Raw genomic sequence first — 18221 nt, 5'->3', positions numbered from 1 at the left:
CTGGGCTGGCATTTACATGTATCAGCCTGAGGCCATTTGCTTATGTCACAATCCCTGTCTCCCCACCATCTCTCACCTGCTGGGTGGGCGAGAGGTTGAGATCTGGGGGTTAGGGGCAGGTGGGCTGATGGGTACTCCCTGCTCCCATAGGACCAGCTCCAAGGAGAGTGAAGGCGTTGAGCATCCTGGAGGGTTAGCTGTCATCTTTCGAGTTATGAGGTGGATTTCAGAAGCTATTTCTCTCCCCCTGCACCCCGGGCAAGTTGGCTTTAGGATATGTCTTTATAGGCTGAAAGGCTTGGGTATGATTAATTGGAAAAGTAGGCTGGTGTGATGGTCTTCTCCTTGGGTGTTTTCTGCTTTGATAGAACTCTTTACTGGATGAACAGAGCACAGTGTTTATAAACAATGGCACTGCCCATTGAAAGGGAATTGGAGTTGGAGGAAGAATGAAGGGAAAAAAGGTGTGGGTTCAGTTAGGCACTTCTTTCAGTGCTCCTTGGGGTTGTCATTTGCTGCACAGTCACTGCTGAGTTCCATGAGGCTTCCTGCATAAATCGCTCTGGATATTTCTTGGCTTCTTTGTAGCTTCATGGGATTTAGCTAAAGCTCAAGCTGCTTCCCCCCGCTTCTACTCCCACGCCTACTGCATCTCTTTTATAAGAGGTGGAATTTTACATGAGAATCTTTAGCTCATCTGTTAGTATACTAGTATGCTCCGTGTCTCTAGAAATGACCTCATACGTTAGGGGAGAACTTTCCATTTTATGCAGCTGGTAAAGATGAAAAGAGCAGAGATTCCATGGTCCTACCACCCTGTGGGGTAAACACTGTCTTATTATTTTTCCAAAAAGAAGCAGAAGTGAGAGCTGAATTGGCTGCAGGAGTTAATTGCATAATTTATTGTTTCCCCCTATGATTATCATCTTTGTAATAGGACGAACTTTCACTGGGTACTAACCGTGCCAGCCACACATTGATTTTAGGTTCCTACGAATGAAAATCCTGGATCATAGGCTGGACGTTGTAGTTCCTTTTTTTGATAAATACTATTAAATCACTTACTTAAATGAATATACCAGTTTATACTGACACCAACAATGTATGAGAGATACCTCTGCCCCCTCGTGCTTCCCCAGGCTCAGTTTAACCTACTCTTCTCGATTCTCCAGGCCAGAGTTTGAGCTTCACTCCTGAATTTATAGTACATTTTCATCACTGATCTGTGCAAGGCTCCCTCTTGTTTTTTGTTTTTAAAATTTTATTGAGATAGAATTTATTTACCATCAAACTCACCATTTTTAATTGAACAGTTCAATGGTTTTACGTATATGCACAGGATTGTGCAACTGAAACCACTATCAAATTCCAGAACATTTTCATGACTCCCAAAAGACACCCTGTACCCATTAGCCATCACTCTCTGGCCACCATTAAACTACTTTCTATATCTGTGGGTTTGCTTATTTGGGACTTTTCATATAAATGGAATCCATTATAAATTAATGGACATTTGGGTTGCTTCCACTTTGGGGCCATTATGAATAATGTTGCTGTGAACATTTGTGTACGAGGTTTTATAGGCCACATATTTTCAATTCTCTTGAGTATGCTAGGAGTAAAACTGTTGGGTCTTATGGTAATTTTGTTTAACTTTTTGAAGAAATGTCAAACTGTTTCCCAAAGAGCTGCAGCATTTATATTTTTACATTCCCACCAGCAATGTATGACAGTTATCATTTCTCCACATCCTGACCAGAACTTGGTACTTTTGGAAAAAAAAATGTTTTTATTGATTTTAGAGAGAGAGAAGAAGGGAGAGGCATAGAGAGATAGAAACATCATCAAGAGAGAAAGAGACATCAATCGGCTACCTCCTGCATGCCCCCTGCTGGAGATTGAGCCGTGCAATCTGGGCATGTTCCCTGACTCGGAATTGAACCTGGGACTTCTTGTTCATGGAACGATACTTAACCACTGAGCAACACCGGCTGGGCCTTGTTATTTTTCTTTTAAAATTATTATTATTATTGCCATCAGAATGGGTATGAGGTAGGATCTCACTGTGGTTTAGATTTGAGTTTCCCTGATGGCTAATGACAACTGAGAACCTTTTCATGTACGTAGTGGCCATTGGTATATTTTCTTTGGAGAGATGTCTATTCAACTCCCATGTCCATTTTATAATTGAGTTGTCTTTTTTATTGTTGAGTTGTAAGAGTTCTTTGTATAGTAGAGATATTACGCCTTATCAAATATATAATTTGCAAGTATTTTTTTCCTTTTTGTGGTTTATATTTTCACTTTTTTAGGTAGTGCCCTTGGAAGCCCAAAAGTGTTAATTTTAATGAAGTCTAATTTATCCATATTTTTTGTTGTTGTTGCTTACTCTTTTGGTGTCATTTCAGAAATATCCGCCTAACTCAAAATCATGGAGATTTATACCTATTCTTTATAGTTTGAGCAAATACCAGTACACTTACTGGTAGATCAAAGATTTTGAATTAATTTTTATATTTGATGTGAGAAACTCAGTTGACAGTAGGTGTATGGTTTATTACTGGACTCTATTCCTTTGATCTTTAAGTCTGTCCTTATGCCAATCATACTTTTTTGATTACTACAGCTTTGTAGTAAGTTTTGAAATAGGAAGTGTGTTTTCTATGACAAATGGGATGGGCACCAGATGCAGGGCTCACAGCTGGTGAGTGCAGCTGCGGCGGTGCGAGCCTCTCCCGATCAGGGCTGACTGTGTGCGAGCCTGTGGCAGGTGCAGCAGGGCTGGGATCAGCAGGAGTGGCAGGAGGTGTTGGACTGCTGGTTTCGGCCCAATCCCCGCAGGCCACACTGAGGGACCCCACTGTGCACGAATTCGTGCACTGGGCCTCTAATGTTTAATAATTTAACAAAGTGAGGAGGACCAGACAGTGTTATGTAAAAAAAAGAAAAATTGAATCCATTATTCATACCCAGATAGATTCTGAATGGGTCAGACATTTAAATATGGTAAAAGATAAAATCACACAAGTCATAGTAGAAAACATGTTTAATTGCTTTATAACCTGGGTGTGAGGAAAACCTAATTATGACAAAATGCAAAAGCAGTAATGAAAATGATTCAAAAATTTGATTGCATGAATACAAAATTTTTGAAGGGCTGAACATACAACACAAAACAAAAAAATGAAACAAAAAACCCACAAAAATACCAAACCCACCAACTATTAACAAAGTAAAAAGGCAAATGACAAATGGGAAAAATATGTAACCTATGTATAGGCAAAGATTTGCTGTCCTTAACATCTGAAGAGCTTCTAAAAATTTTAGATGGAAAAGATCAAGTTTTCTGAAGAAAAATGAACCAAAAATATGAAGTTTATAGGAAAAAATGTTACCAGCCTTTAACCATGTATAAAGTTGCTTACTTTTGTTTATAATAAGTGATAAGCAAAATTAACGTGCACTGAGATACCATGTTTCATCCACCAGATTACCCCAGTTCCCCCAAATTGAGAACGATTCATTGGCAAAGCTCTAGAGGTACATTTCACAAAACTGAGCAGATCCCCTCTGGCTCCAGTTTACTTAGCTTTGCTAGAGGATAGAGGACAGAAAGGACAGCAAGCCAGCAGGGCAGGGTCAGTGTGATGGCTCAGGTGTGAAGGAACGAGGCCATATGAGTGGTATAGTGATGCTGTGGTGCACTGGCCAGATATCCTTGTTAAGACTGAGATACTCATTTCTCCCATTGCCTGGAGTGTTGGCTGCTCACAGTTCACACCTCAGTCTTTCTCTGGGAATTGCTGTCTCTGTGTGTGTGTGTGTGGGCGGGGGGGGGGGGGGCGCGGGCGGGGGCACTTTGCCCAAGATTATGCCCCTTTCCCTTTTCAGGGATCTGCTCTGCCTAGACGGGGACAACTTTAAAGGGCCATTCCAGCTACCAAGGAAGTCCTGTGGACCTGTGCAGGTTCATAGTTGCAACTATATTGTAGTTTAGCTTTTCCCTCTGCATAATCCTGTTTTCTTGACTTTCTAAGAGCCCTTCTCATTAAACCTGCTGTGTACTAGTCTCCATTTCATAATCTGCTTCTTGGGGAGAATGGGTATGGGGGCCATTCCCGTTTATAAGGCCCACTCCCATGAGCCAATATGTTTTATTTCATCCCATGGGAATAGCTTTAAGAGGTCCTAGCAAGAGGCAGCCCAGATACAAGGATGCACTGCGTTTAGAAAAGCTCAAACTATGGATTCTCGCGAGGTGTTTACAGTTAAGTCACAGTTCTCCCAGGCCAGGTGTAGTTTTCTAATTAGAGGTCATTTTTATCATAAACAATGTTGCCTGGTAACATACACGACATTCCACCTTTATTATGTTTCCAGGGGAACAGAGCTAGAAAGTTAACCCAAGGTCACTTATCCACAGAGAAAGAGAATGAGTTTATTAACCCCTAATTCACATTTAAAAACCTACCCGAGTTCATAAAGGCAACACAACAGATACCCCAACAACCCTCATTTAGAGAGGATACTAGGAAACTCGTTATTTTGAAACCTGGTAAATAAAGGGAAATAATAATTTATCTAGACTTTGTTATACATGAACTGTGTCTCAGGATAATCAATGAGTTGAAAAGGGGAATTTTTCTTTTTATAGAAGTACCCCAGCTCATACATGAAGAATGATGGAACTAAGATACCATCTATTTGCAACTCCTACTGGAGAGCTGAATCTAGGCAAGATCATTAGTGACTGCTAACAGCACAAAAGAGAGACAACCAGACATTGTGTGCCTCCTTCCGTCAGGAGGCACACAGCACTACCTATAAGTCTTCTTGCAAAAAGTTTCAACCTGAATCTGATCCACCTGAGTACCAGTTGTAGGGAACAGATGATATTGTGGTGAGGCAATTTGCAAAATGCAGATTGTGGAAACTATGCAGGACAAATGGCCTGGTTTCTTCAACAGAGATATTGCAAGGAAGACACACACACACACACACACACACACACACACACACACACACACATTTATCAATGAAGAGATCTAAGAGATAAGACACAACCAATTTTAATTCTTAAACCTTATTAGGATCCTGATTTGAACAAACTGTAAAAATATTCTGTTATGGTTCAATTGAGGGAATTTGAACACTGGTGATAGAAATGATTATTTTTTTTAGGTTTGATAATGGTATTATGGTTATGTTATTTAAGAGAGTCCTCAACTTTTAGAGGTACAGACAGAAATATTTATAGGTTAACTAATGAAGTATCTGTCACCCAACAACTCCCAGAATAATATAGACTGTGGGAAAGTTGGGAAAGAATTAGATGAGACCAGACCAGCCATGACTTGATGACTGCTGAAGCTTGGCCCTAGGTTTATGGGAGATCATTATACTATTTCCTTTACTTTTATATCTTTGAACATTTCTGTTATAACAATTAGAAGCATATATAAATTTGCTTTTTAATATAATGATCTCACTCCTGGGAATCTATCCATAGATGATATCTATGAAAGAATGGTTAGTGTAGTGACATTAACAAAAAGAAAAAAAATCCTGGAAGTAAATTGAATACCCAACAATGACATATGGTTAAATGAATCATGATTTCAGGCAGTCATTAAAAGAATAATTTAGAGCCAAACCAGTCATCTGGAGGGGTTTTCAGAAATACTGCTGAATGAGAAAAGCAGGATGCACCCATGAATTTATGAGACCTCATTAAAAAAATATAAAGCACCCTGGCTGGGTAGCTCAGTTGGTTAGAGCATCATCCTGTACACCAAAAGGTTGCCAGTTCAATTCCCAGTCAGGGTACATACCCAGGTTGTGGGTTCAATCTCCTGATCAGGACGTGTGCCAGAGGAAAACTATCAATGTTTCTCTCTCTTTCCCTTCCTCTCTCTCCAAAATCAATAAAAACATATCCTTGGGTGAGGATTTAAAAAAAAAAGTGCAGTTTCTAGGTGAAGGGGATAATGCACTGGGATGTAAGCTTTCTATGGTCAAATAGATTCAATAAGTTAAAAAAAATAAAAACAAAGATAAGAACTCTCCATGTGCACATGTGTGTATGGGAGGATATCCGGTGGGGTGTGAACATGGGGTCTGGGATGGGAGAGTGGGAAGGTGTTTTGGATGAATGGTGAGGAGATGATGCTTCGGAAAAACTCTGGTAAAAACAAAAGGAAGCTACGATGCAGCCCATGGTCTGCTGGCTGGGTGGGCTCTGTGGCAAGGGCATGGGCTATGGGTCAGGCTGAGTTATAGTCCAGCTTTGCCGCTTACCATGGTGTCACAGTGGAGAGTTTGGCAGTGCTCATGGAGCACCTACTGTGTGCCCGGCCTGGCCTTTGAGCTTGTGATACAGAGGTGAAGGTGCTGAGCCTGCCCCTGGGAAGCTGCCATGTTAATGAGGGGAGGAGAAAGGTGGACATGCATAAGTGTTTTATACACAGGAGGCTTTGGGCATGTTGCTTAACTTTTGTGAACCTCAGGTTCCTCATCCATAAAATGGGATTACAGTGTCTGCTTTAGAGGGCTGTTCTGAGGATTAAACATGTGCAACACGAGTGTAATCACACCCTCTTGGCCACATGTCTCTCACTATGAGGCCCAAACCAACATGCTGTTATAGTCTCTCAAGGTGGGAAGACAGGCAGTGAGAGTGAGTAAGGAAAATAAGTTTGAGAGTTAAGGCATAAAAGGATAAGGTAGAGTTTTATGATGGTTTCTTGAGACCACAGAAGGAGGTGAATTGATTCATTCATTTGAAAACATTCACATAATGCTTACTATGTTATACGTCAATGAACAAAATGGACCCAGATCTGTGCCCCTTCAGAGGTTATAATCTAGAAGGGGGAGACAGAGAGTAGACAGTAAAAGGAACAAGTGAATACATTATGTGATGCGTTAGAAAGTTCCAGGGAAAAAAGGAGAAGCAGAGCAGGGGAAGTGTATGAGTCCGCTGGGGCTGCTATAACAAAGGGCCACCAACGGGGTGGCATAAATAACAGACATTTACTGGCCCAGGGCTGGAGGCCAGAGGTTCGAGATCAGGATGTCAGCAAGGTCATGCTCCCTCTGAGGCCCTAGGAAAGGTCTGGTCCACGCCCCTCTCCTGGCTTCTGGTGGGTCCTTGGCTTGTGGCAGCCCAACTTCAATCTTTACAGGGTGCTCTCCTTCTGTGCATGTCTTCCTTGGTGTCCGAATTTTCCCTTTTTCATAAGGACACCAATTAGATTGGATTAGGGGCCCAACCTAATCCAGCATGACCTCATCTTAACTAATTACATTGACAATGACCCTATTTCCAAATAAGGTCACAGTTGGAGCCCCTGGAGGTTGCGCCTTCACATGTGAATTTACACAACGGGAAGGGAGATTGAAGTGCCCTCGTCGGTGGGTGGGCTGCAGTGTTAAACAGGGAAACTTACCGGGAAGGGGACACTGGAGAGAAGACTTGAAGGCTGTAGGGAGTGGGCCATGTGGACATTGCAGAAGGGTGTCCCGACTAGAGGGGACAATCAGTGCAAAGGCCCCGTGGCAGGACTGTGCTTGGATGTCTCAGGAACAGCAGGAAGCCAGTGTGGTTGCAGCAGAGACCGCGAAGGAATGAGCCAGGGGAGGAGGTCTGGTGGGATCAGGCCCACATCATGTGGCCCTTGGTGGCCTGTGAAGGACTTTGGCTTTTTCTGGGAGCCTAATGGGGAAGTACTGGTAGAGTGGCTCAGTTGTCAGCATTCTGTAGATGGGTGGGGAAGCAGCTGGGGAGCTATGGCTGTGATCCAGGCAGGAGACGACTGAGGGAGGAGAGACAGGAGGACGGCTGGAGCAATGTCTCAGGTAGAGAAGGGGGGGTGGGGTGTGATCTGGTACATAAGGAGAGGTGTTGGCTTTGCAAAGCCATGGCATGGGTACTGTGCCTCTTTAAGCATATGTAGTGTAAGTACTTTCCTCTTATTGAACATTTAAAGAATCTAACAAAATACACAGTGGATGGGAGACTCTCAATACATGTTAGTTTTTTCTCTCCCTCCCATTCTAGAGTCTGACCTGCGCGGTGCCCACCCTACAGTTCTCCATTCCCAACTGCTCATCTTAATCTCTAAAGAGAAATGAGTTTTCAATGGTCTTCTGAAGAATCCTAGGTTTTTGAGGCGGTACCTTGGGGCCCATGTGAGGGGGAAGGAGATGCTTAGTGGGGAAACTCCCAGGAATCCCTGCTCCATTCCTGACTTCATCCAGAAAAACTCAATATCATGTATACAGGGACTCATTGAAGAGTTTTACTGTAAAAAATATTTCTGCCTCTTACAAACAGAAGCGTGTCATAAAGCACTTCTCCAGTCTGAGACATTTTATAACTCTTATAAAGAAATAACCTCTAATGGTAAAATATTAGATCGTGGTTCTGCTTGAAGTTGGAAAATCTCCATATAGACTTTCCAACTTCATCAAATAATAATGATGGTGACAGTGATAACTAATATTTATTGAGGGCTAAACTTGCCTAGGCAATTTCCTGACTGGTACATCATAAAGAATAAAGCTACGCATAGTCAAAGCCATCGATTCGTGGAGCCATGGGATGTTTGAGCGTGGACAGCGTTTAACAATATTCTAGCTTCAGCCCTCTCATTTTATTAACAAATAACTGACAGAAATGTTGACTTGGTCAAGGTCATCCAAGGAGAGCTGGGTCTGGAATCCAAGTGACCTATGTCCCAGTTCCCCAATTTCCCCTTCACCTCCTGCTGGACGGCAGGTGTCCTTAGCCTGTGGTGAGGAGTGTCAAATTACAGCTGTGGAAACCAAGGGGAGATGGGAAATGTGTACTGAACACATGTGATGTGACATTTACTGTCCCTGGGAGTTCAAGTTCACAAGTTCCCACCATATTTAAGAGCCTTTTAAAGCCTCTTAATTGTTTGGTTATCTGATGTTACAAAAACAGTCTCTACAGACCCAGACTGATGGGTAAATAGCTTGTTGAGGATTTATTTAAAATGATCAGCTAACATAATGTACCTTCTCTTGAGAGATTTATCAAAAGCACAGGATCGCACCGCAGTTTGTAGTGACATTCCTTCTGAAGTCATTACTGCCTCCGGCGTCCTCGTTTTGTTGGGGAATATTTTATCTCTCCATCCATGAACTGCTGCACTGTAAGTACTCCTGGCAGGTCCTCTGAGGACAAGCAGGTCACAGCAACCTGGTGAAAGGCAAAGAAAGCAGATCTGGGTGTGAATCCTGCCTCTGCCTCTTGGATCTGTCTTACTTAGGGTAACACTTTAGCTCCCGAACTCAGTTTCCCCATCAGCAAAGTGGGAACTAAATCATTATCTACCCCGTAGAGGCGGGAGTTAAAGGAGCCAGGAATATAGAGCACCTTGCACACGGCCTGGCTTGAGGTAGGTGCTAAGTGGTAGCGAACCTCTCCACTGGGAGGCAGGAGAGCGCCGTGCCTGGCGCTCCAAGTGCAGTTCTGACCAGCAGCATCGGCACCCTCCAGTTTGGGGCACACTGGTGTGGCTTTTGCGTCGGCCTGCCTGGTTGGGCCCAAGTTTCAGTTTGGTTACTAATTAGCTATGTTGCTGTTTGTTCATCGGTGAAATTGGAAGGATGATGAGAGGGGTACCTACTTTATGGGTCGTTTTTACATATCAGTGGGATTCTGCAGAGTCTCACACAATGTCCAGCCTGTGTCTAATAAAACAAAATCATGTGACATTTTGGGATAAGGAAAGATGTTTGTGCACCTGCCTCACAACGAAGTATTAAATGGACCTTTGGTTTCCAGACCACAACCTACCACCTGTTTGTTAGAGCACAAAGTCTTCTGAGTGATGAGGGCCCTTTGGAGGCAGTTAGGGAAGAGGTGAGGAGGAGGGCCGGCCGGCCGTGGACTTCAGCATGCCCCTTGGTAAGTGACTCACACCAGCAGGATCGGGATGAACCTCAGGGGTCATCTGCTCCAGCCCCTTCAGACACAGGAACACTCCCCCACATCCTGGACTCACGCGCCCTCAGCTTCTCCTTGTCCTCCTCTGGGTGGGGAGCTGCCTCCTTCTGCCCGAGGAAGCTCGTTTCAGTCCAGTTTGGGAGAACTCTACGTGGTGGAAGTTCTTGAGTTAAGATGTGGTAAAGTTCAAGGAAACAGAGTATGCATTCCTTTTTTCTGTCTTCCAGCTATTGCTTTCTGCCAAGTCTCCTGGTGTCTTCTCCGAGGCTTGAGTATTTCATGGGTCAACTGAGGGTTTGGGTAGGCTCTGCACGCAGATGGTGGGGGTTTGTCTCTGTAGCTCCCTTCCTTTCCAGCCATCCTGGCAGTCCTGAACTCCATCCTTGGAGTCCTCAGTCTGTTTGTGAATGTTGGCTTGCCTTCCAGTCCTGTTTTGTACGGATTAAGGAAAACCTACAGGTGAAAATCTTCATAAGCCAATATCCAGCGCTGTCTCAGTTTATCAAGCTCCTCCGGTCTCTGCCTGCTTTTGATTGCATATTAATGCTTTCTGGTAGATTAATTTTTCCCTAAGTTTGTCCAGGGTTTATAACTGTTATCTGTAAGAAAGTTTATCTGATAGAAGCTACTTTTCTCATAGAAGCAAAATTCCCATACTTTAAACTTTTAATTTTACCATAAATATGCATTTGCATACCAATTCACCAACTTGTTTTTTTTTTAAATATATTTTTATTGATTTCAGAGAGGAAAGGAGAGGGAGGGAGGGAGGAAGGGAGGGAGGAAAGGGAGGGAGGAGAGAGAGAGAGAGAGAGAGAGAGAGAGAGAAGAGAGAGAGAGAGAGAGGGAGAGAGAAACATCAATGATGAGAGATAGTCATTGATTGGCTGCCTCCTGCATGCCCCACACCGGGGACCAAGCCTGCAACCAGGGCATGTGCTCTGACTGGGAATCGAACTGTGACCTCCTGGTTCATAGTTTGATGCTCAAACACTAAGCCACGCCGGCCGGGCCAACTTCATCCACTTTTTGATGAAAGGGCAATTCACTCCAGCTTCCTCCATTTTGGATGACTATGTCCCTAACCTATAAAATTGCTTAGATCGCATCCTGCCCCCACGCCCTGCACCCACGTAAGCAAGCCCTGGCCTCACAGCCAATCAGAGTAGGCCAACTCAGTAGCTTGACCTTCAACCCTTCCCCCTACCCCGAAACCTATAAAATTGCTGTAGAACAAAGGCTCGGGGCTCACAGCCTCTGCTCTGTGCCCAGAGTATGCTGCGGGTCCCAGCATGCTGGAAACAATAAACCCTTTGTTTTTTGCATGAGATCCGTCTCTTGGTGCTCTGTAAGTTTGGCACGCATTCCGGGCGTAACATTAGGAGCATGGCATTTTCCTCAAGTATATGTCTTTTTTGATTGTGTATGTCCACAGTTTCCAATTTGGCTGTTTTTCAAAAGTAGAACAAGAACTTAAAGACACTTGTGAGGACAAAGCCCATTTTAGTGGTTTTAGGCTCAACCTGACAATTATACTCACCTGATGTCAACAGGACAAAGTTGATTTCAGCTTCAACCAGAAAGATATAGGAGAGTAAACACAGCAGGACAGCATCAGGCATGCTTCTTTCATGGTGTTCTTACAACAGCCAGCCTATTGTTTAGTTCTTTGAATGACAGCACCAGTGCCAATGAAGGAGACCACAATGGTGAATTTGAGAGTGAGATTAAATTTTCTAGTTATGGGACAATATCTCCCATCCTACATCCTCTTCTTATAATGTAAATCAGTGACTTCTTTCATCTAGTGGTAGGGACTTTGCCCCCTTAGTTTTGGTCTAATTAAGGGTGATTCAAAACATGAGTGGTTTCTGCCTCCCAAATATTTGCTAGAATTAAATCATCTGAGTATTTTGGGCAGATGTGAGATGTTGGGAGGCTAGCTGTTTGACATATTTCTTAGTGTCTGTGATGGTTTTCTCCCTTTTAACTAGGCAGTTTTGGTAACTTAAGTTTTCTTTTGAAAATCATACATTATATTTTTTCAAAATTACTAACACAGTTGGGCAAAATGTTCTGTGTATCTCTGGATTTTTCTTTGCATTTGTGTTTTCTTCATTCATTTCTAATTTTATAATTTTGTGCTTTCTTTCATTCTCAATTAGGCTGCCTAATGCTGTATTAGTTGTATTGATTTTTTTTTTCCTGCAAAGAACCCACTCTTAAAATATTTAATTCTACTATTTGTTGATTACAAGCTTACTGTCTTTTGAGTTTGTTTTCCTTAAACTTCTTTTATTCTTTCTCTTTCTAATTTTCTATGTTGAATGCTTATTTATTTTTATTCCTATTTGTTTAGTAATATGTTTGAGGTTATGGCTTTTCCTGTGGGTACAATTTTGAATATATTGTAGTTCTAATTTTTAATGTTATTATTTTATATATTTGACAATTGTAATTTATCTATTATCTTTGACTGAATAGTTAATTAAGAGAGATGTCCCCCCGCCCCTAATTTCCAACTGTTCGACTTTTCTATGCTTATTTATTGTTCTATTGTATTGCAATCTTAGAATGTAGTTTGCATTATAAGAGCATCTTGGAATTTATGCCTAAAAGATGATATTTTTTAAAAATTTACTTATTGCTTAAAGTTTTACGTGTGTCTCCTTTTCCCCTGCTTGACACCCCCCTATGTGCCCCAGCCATTCCCACCCGGGGCAAGCCCCCACCGCCCCAGTGTCTGTGTCCATTGGTTATGCTAATATGCATGCATACAAGTCCTTTGGTTGCTCTCTAACCGCGCCCCCCCCCCCCCCCCCGCCTGTCATTTGTCTCTGGGTCTATTCTTGTTAAAAAAGATGGTATTTTTTTTATAAATGCACCCTAACAACCTAGAAAGACATAATTTTAATTATATTGTTCACATATTTTGTATCCTTACCTATTTTCATATAGTTGATGTGAGAGGGATCTAAAGAGGTGTATTAAAACCTTATTACTTTTATATTTTTGTCAGTTTTTCTTTGTATTTCCTCTGGCTTTACTTTACAAATGTCGGTGCTTTGTTATTTGATTTCTAATGGTTCGTGACAGTATTATCTCCACTGTGGATGGCAACCTTCATCATTATGAAGTGACCTCAAGTGCCCCCACGCAGTATTTTTTACCTCGCCCTTGTCTAATAACAGTGTCATAATTCCTGCCTTGTCTGCATTTAGGCTTCTGCACCAGGCTAGGAAGTTGGTTTGAGGAGAGAAGGGTTGCTGCCCATCTCTCTCTCAGCTCTTCCTGCGTCGTTTCCTCACGTGGTGGAGGAACAGCCTCCCGCAGGGGTCCCGCTTCTCCCCAAGCCCTCCCAAGTGCAATGCTTCCAACTCTCCTGGGTGCGAGCCCTGCAGACACCAACCTCATGTCTTCAAGTTTCCTGAGCATGGGGGGTGCACCGGTGAATAAGACACAGACCCTGGATCTTAAGACCCTTTCATTTTAGGGAACCAGTCTGAGGGAAAGGTCACAGGACAGAGGAGCAAGAGCTACAACGATGCAGCCTCTGCTCTATGCAGTTGGATGCTGCAGGACCCTGACAAGGGGCACCTCCCCATCCAGTCTTCCTCAGGAGGTGACACAGGTGACATACAGCCTGGACAGGAGTTAGCCAAGCAAATGGCAAGGGATATGTGGACCTTCAAGACAGAGAGGATGCAATGATCAAAGGCTTGGAGATAGGTATTTATACACCGTACTTACTTCAAAAAGAAGGTAGTTAAGTTTCAAAGGTAATTAGCCCAAGGTAACAGTTAGTAGGTTAATAGAACCAAGACTTGAGTCCAGGTCTTTCTGACTCCAAAGTCTATGCTCTGCCCAGTCCAGCGTGCCACTTGCCCAGATACCATCCCCCCTCAATGTGTCCCTTTTCCTCATTCTCTTCAGGTATTTATGTTTCTAGTTACCACACTTCTTTTCTTCTTCTTCTTTTTTTTAAAATATATTTTATTGATTTTTTTACAGAGAGGAAGAGAGAGGGATAGAGAGTGAGAAACATCGATGAGAGAGAAACATCGATCAGCTGCCTCTTGCACACCCCCTACTGGGGATGTGCCCGTAACCAAGGTACATGCCCTTGACCGGAATCGAACCTGGGACCTTTCAGTCCGCTGGCCGACGCTCTATCCACTGAGCCAAACCGGTTTCGGCAACACACTTCTTTTCCTATAGTGACAAAGCGTTCACACAGAGGAGCAGATGACTGACAACAGTTTAATGTCTGAGCTGTTTTCTTTTTAAGGAAAGCTGTATTTGAATAAGATGAAAGTCATGAGGTAAAAGAATATAACCCTCGCAGTGGAATTCCATTTTTTGTTCAGCGAAGGAAGTTTTGGGATATGTAGGAGCCTGAGGAGTTTTAGTATTTGAGCTGAATTGAAGGTTGGCCTCCCTCTTTTCCTTTGGTTTTCTATTCTTTGTGTCTAGTTGCTCATGCTTATTCCCAACTCCTTTGTACAGAGAAATCTCTGACCCATCTCTTCTGTGGCCGAAGCCCCAGAAGATCCCTGCACCGCTGGGAGGAAGGTGTTGATAGGGTACACAGGCTGCGAACAAAACTTTGCTCAGTTTACAAATTTCCATTTCTAAAGCCACTCCTGCTCCTGTTGATTCTTCCTGCACTTCCAGGTTTTGTGAGGACGCCTCTTCCTTGGAGTCCTGGGTCTTCCTTATATGAAAGAGTTTTGAGTTGCCAAGGGTGCTGACGTGGCCAGCGTCAAGAGGAAGCCGGCTTCTCCCTGCCATGGACCTCAGGCTGCGCAGGAGTTTATTCCAGAAGTTCACGCGGTCCCTTTCGGTCCACACCCTCACACCCCTTTGAGGTGAGAGTCATTCTGAAGGCCCGGATCTGATTGGTCACTGCTTCAGGAGTGCATCTGCAATATGGGGGGCTTCCCTTAGGTTTTGTCTCTTCCCTTTCGGGGAGACAGGGGGCTCTGCCAAGAGTCTGATCATTGAGAGCCTTCTTGCTCACAGGCATTTTATTCTGTGGTTCAGCTCATTCAACATTCACAGGGAGTTGCATATTTACCCTAAAGATTCCAGATTCCGAATTCCACTGATGCTTTGAAACCCAGGGATTGTCTAACACTTGATATAAATTATTCTTGACTTTTCTTGTGTATTCATTCATTCAGTCAGTCCAACTTTCTCCCCACCCCCTCACCCCCCCCCCCCCCCCGCCTCTCTCTCTCACACACACAAACACACACACACAGTTTGGGAAGCCTGAGTATAGCCAGGATATGCTGGCTACTTTAGCAAATGTAGAAATGCAGAGTCTTTGTCGCATCATCCAGTTTACACTTTTACCCTCACTGAATGTATTTTTAAACCTAAAATCAGGGTACATGGTGGGGCCTTCAGAGTTTTCTGTTTTGTTTAGTTTTGAAGTAGAAGAATCCCAATGAAAACCCGCTTAAGCCCTGGCTCAGTTGGTTGGAGCATCATCCTGCGCACCAAAGGGTCTCAAATGTTACTCCAGTCAGGGCACATGCCCAGGTTTTTGGTTCCATCCCTGGTTGGGGTGTATTCAGGAAGCAACTGATTGATGTTTCCCTCTCACATGGATATCTCTTTCCCTCCCTCCCTCACAGAAGCCCCATTTGGTGTCTTATTGCCTCTTATTGGCTCTGGTTGAGTCATGTGATCATTCTTAAGCCAATCACAGACACCAGAGAAATGCAGTGTTCTGATTGGCTTAGTCTCAAATTATAGGTTTACTCCAACCAGAGCACATGGACTGAATGTAGGAGGATGGTGCCCCAGAGGGAGACAGGAATAAGTTACCAGCACAATAGCAAATGGATGGTGGGAGGCAAAAACTCTAGCTATTCAGAAAGAATTTTTCAACTTGTATATATAAAAACCAGATTGAGAGAAGTAATATGACTCCAGTGTATTGCCGTATCTGGGATATATGTTTTGTGCAATGACAAGCCTGTCAGAATATTTGTGATGTATGGTCACTGAACTGCTACCTAAATCCCTATGGTTTTTATAATTATTTGGTAATATCTTCTGAAGGAAACCAACTGAAAAACAAACAGTGTCTTACCCAGTCTAGATATTGTTGGCAAGTTTAAGAAAGCTTGTTTGAAAACCTATGTATTATATGTGCTGAGAACCTACAAATTGCTTTCACCATTTTCCAGGGAAATGTGAAGGGTTGTGAAGGCTGCCAACAGAATGTCAGGTCCGTGCATTGGCAGACAAAGGAAGAGAGACCTTTGGAGAAGATGTTGTTTCCCATGAGCTTACAGTCCAGCTGGATCTGAGCAGCTGACCTGAGGAAGGAGGTGGAAGAGGCTCAAGGAATAAAATGCTGAGTAAGTGCTTTACTAATGGTTTCAGTGGGAGAGGTGCCACCTTCATGACTGTAATTCTAAGGGAAATACCCACAGCTTTGAAGACATGAAAATGCCTCTGCTTGCATAGCAAAACGTACTATGGTAAAGAGCCCTGAGCACATATTTATGTGGGCATCTTTTATGAACAGACTTAGGCTAACCAAATGATTCCCCCAAAGCTCATCAAATTTCCAAGAAGGCAAGTAAAATTATTAATCATGAAATATTCATTGTTATTATTGCACATATTTTAGAGTGGACACAGAACAGGGAGATTATGTCAGGACAGTGGTCTAAGAGTGTTGGGGAGAGAGAACCATGCCGCATAGTCCAGAAGGCAGGGCAACAGAGGAATGAATACTGGTGAGTAGAAGTCATTCCATCCAAGAGCTTCCATGGAAAAGTTCTGTTCCAGCAGATGCAGGGTCTCATGCCAGCTTGAGAAGTGTCGGGGCAACTTCATTAAAGACAAATCATGGTAAGCTTCTGGAGCATCAGAGACCTGTAAAGCTTGTCTCTGGCGGGTCTTGGGTGGTAAAATCACTAGGCTGGAAGGTTTTTGTTTTTAATTTTATTTTTGTAAATAAAATTAGCAGGATGTATTAATTTTTAGAAGAATTTTGTGCCAAAGGCCAATGGTCATTCCTAGGGTTTTGAGGTCTTCAAAGGGACAAGCTTAGGGACTTAGACGGCCAAGAGGAAATTAGAAGCAGAAGGGGCTAGTGGCTTTATCTGATCCAGAGCTATGAGGCCCGATGTCTGAGTTAAATTTCATCCCTCTTTCCCCTTCTCCCATGTCCCATGTAAAGGTCAGGGAGCCGTCTTCTTGGAAATGGCCTCACCCAGAAAAGGCTTGGGTGGTGGCCTGAGAAGGACAGCTCTACTTTTGGTGTTAACATTTTTTTTTTCTTTCCTACTTTTGGGGGCCTTTCCTTGGGAATACCTTTCCTCACCTTTGGAGAGGTGAGATCCAGAAAGGAAGCAACCGGGATGGCATTGGCTGCCTCTCAGGTAAAGGAAGGCCTCCATGTGGCTCAGGTTACAGGGGGCTCCTGGTAGCACATAAGGTGTCTCTGTAGGACGTTGTTCCTGGGATATCTGACTTCCATGCAGGAAGAAGGGGAAGCTGGCACAGGTGGCCATGCAGAAGTGGATCAGGAAGTTTTGCTGGTCCTGTTGTAGAAAAATTCAGCCGCTTTGCATCACTCATAACTGCCTGAGGTGGAATTTAAGCCCAGGTCAATCTGATGTCACAGTTTATGCCATTTCTCTAAACTGTTGCTTCTTAGGAGCAGGGCCATGAAATATAGGAAGACGTTGGAAAGGCAGAGGGATGGGGAAAGAGGCTTCTGGAGGGGGTGGAAGAACAAGGAAAGGCCTAAGGCTGAGAAGGCACTGGGTGCACTAGGGATGGAAGGAGGGAGGGCAGTTAGGGACCTCCGTGCTGGGACTCAGGCTCCTGGAGAGTGGTGATGAGAAAGTCATGGTGGAGAATTGGCAACCCAAGGGGCTCTGTCTTAGGGAAGCAGATGGAGTGGTCTGGGGAGCTGAGCAGACACAGGACACAGTGTCAGGGACAAGAACCTGGTGGCCACTGTGGTCACTGTGACTGATGTATCTGGACTCCTTCACAGACAGGGCAACCCACCAGGCTCCGTTCCCATTACTGCCACACGGAAGGCTGGGGTGTCGACTCCCTGCTCTCTTGGGGGCTTGTGGCCTCTGCACTGTCAGTTGGGGAAAGTTGAGAGTGAAAGGGTTCCTGGCGGATGTCTCAGGGTCCCCACAACCAAGTTATGGCTAAATCTAAAGATCTAGTTTGAACACTGGTGTGGAAGAGACACTGGAAG

The 18221-nt window shown here is 43.7% G+C and overlaps 1 long non-coding RNA gene across 1 annotated transcript; it reads left to right on the top strand.

Annotated features, from left to right (window-relative positions):
- The first annotated feature begins 70 nt into the window (after positions 1 to 70).
- LOC129147131 (uncharacterized) lies at positions 71 to 8141 on the top strand. Its single transcript, XR_008554472.1, has 2 exons — positions 71 to 219; positions 8060 to 8141. It is a non-coding gene; the product is annotated as an uncharacterized LOC129147131 (long non-coding RNA).
- The last annotated feature ends 10080 nt before the right edge of the window (positions 8142 to 18221 follow it).

The sequence above is a fragment of the Eptesicus fuscus genome, chromosome 18 (genome assembly GCF_027574615.1).
Source record: "Eptesicus fuscus isolate TK198812 chromosome 18, DD_ASM_mEF_20220401, whole genome shotgun sequence".
In the NCBI taxonomy this organism is placed as follows: Eukaryota; Metazoa; Chordata; class Mammalia; order Chiroptera; family Vespertilionidae; genus Eptesicus; species Eptesicus fuscus.
This window is presented reverse-complemented; position numbering and strand designations above follow the sequence as displayed.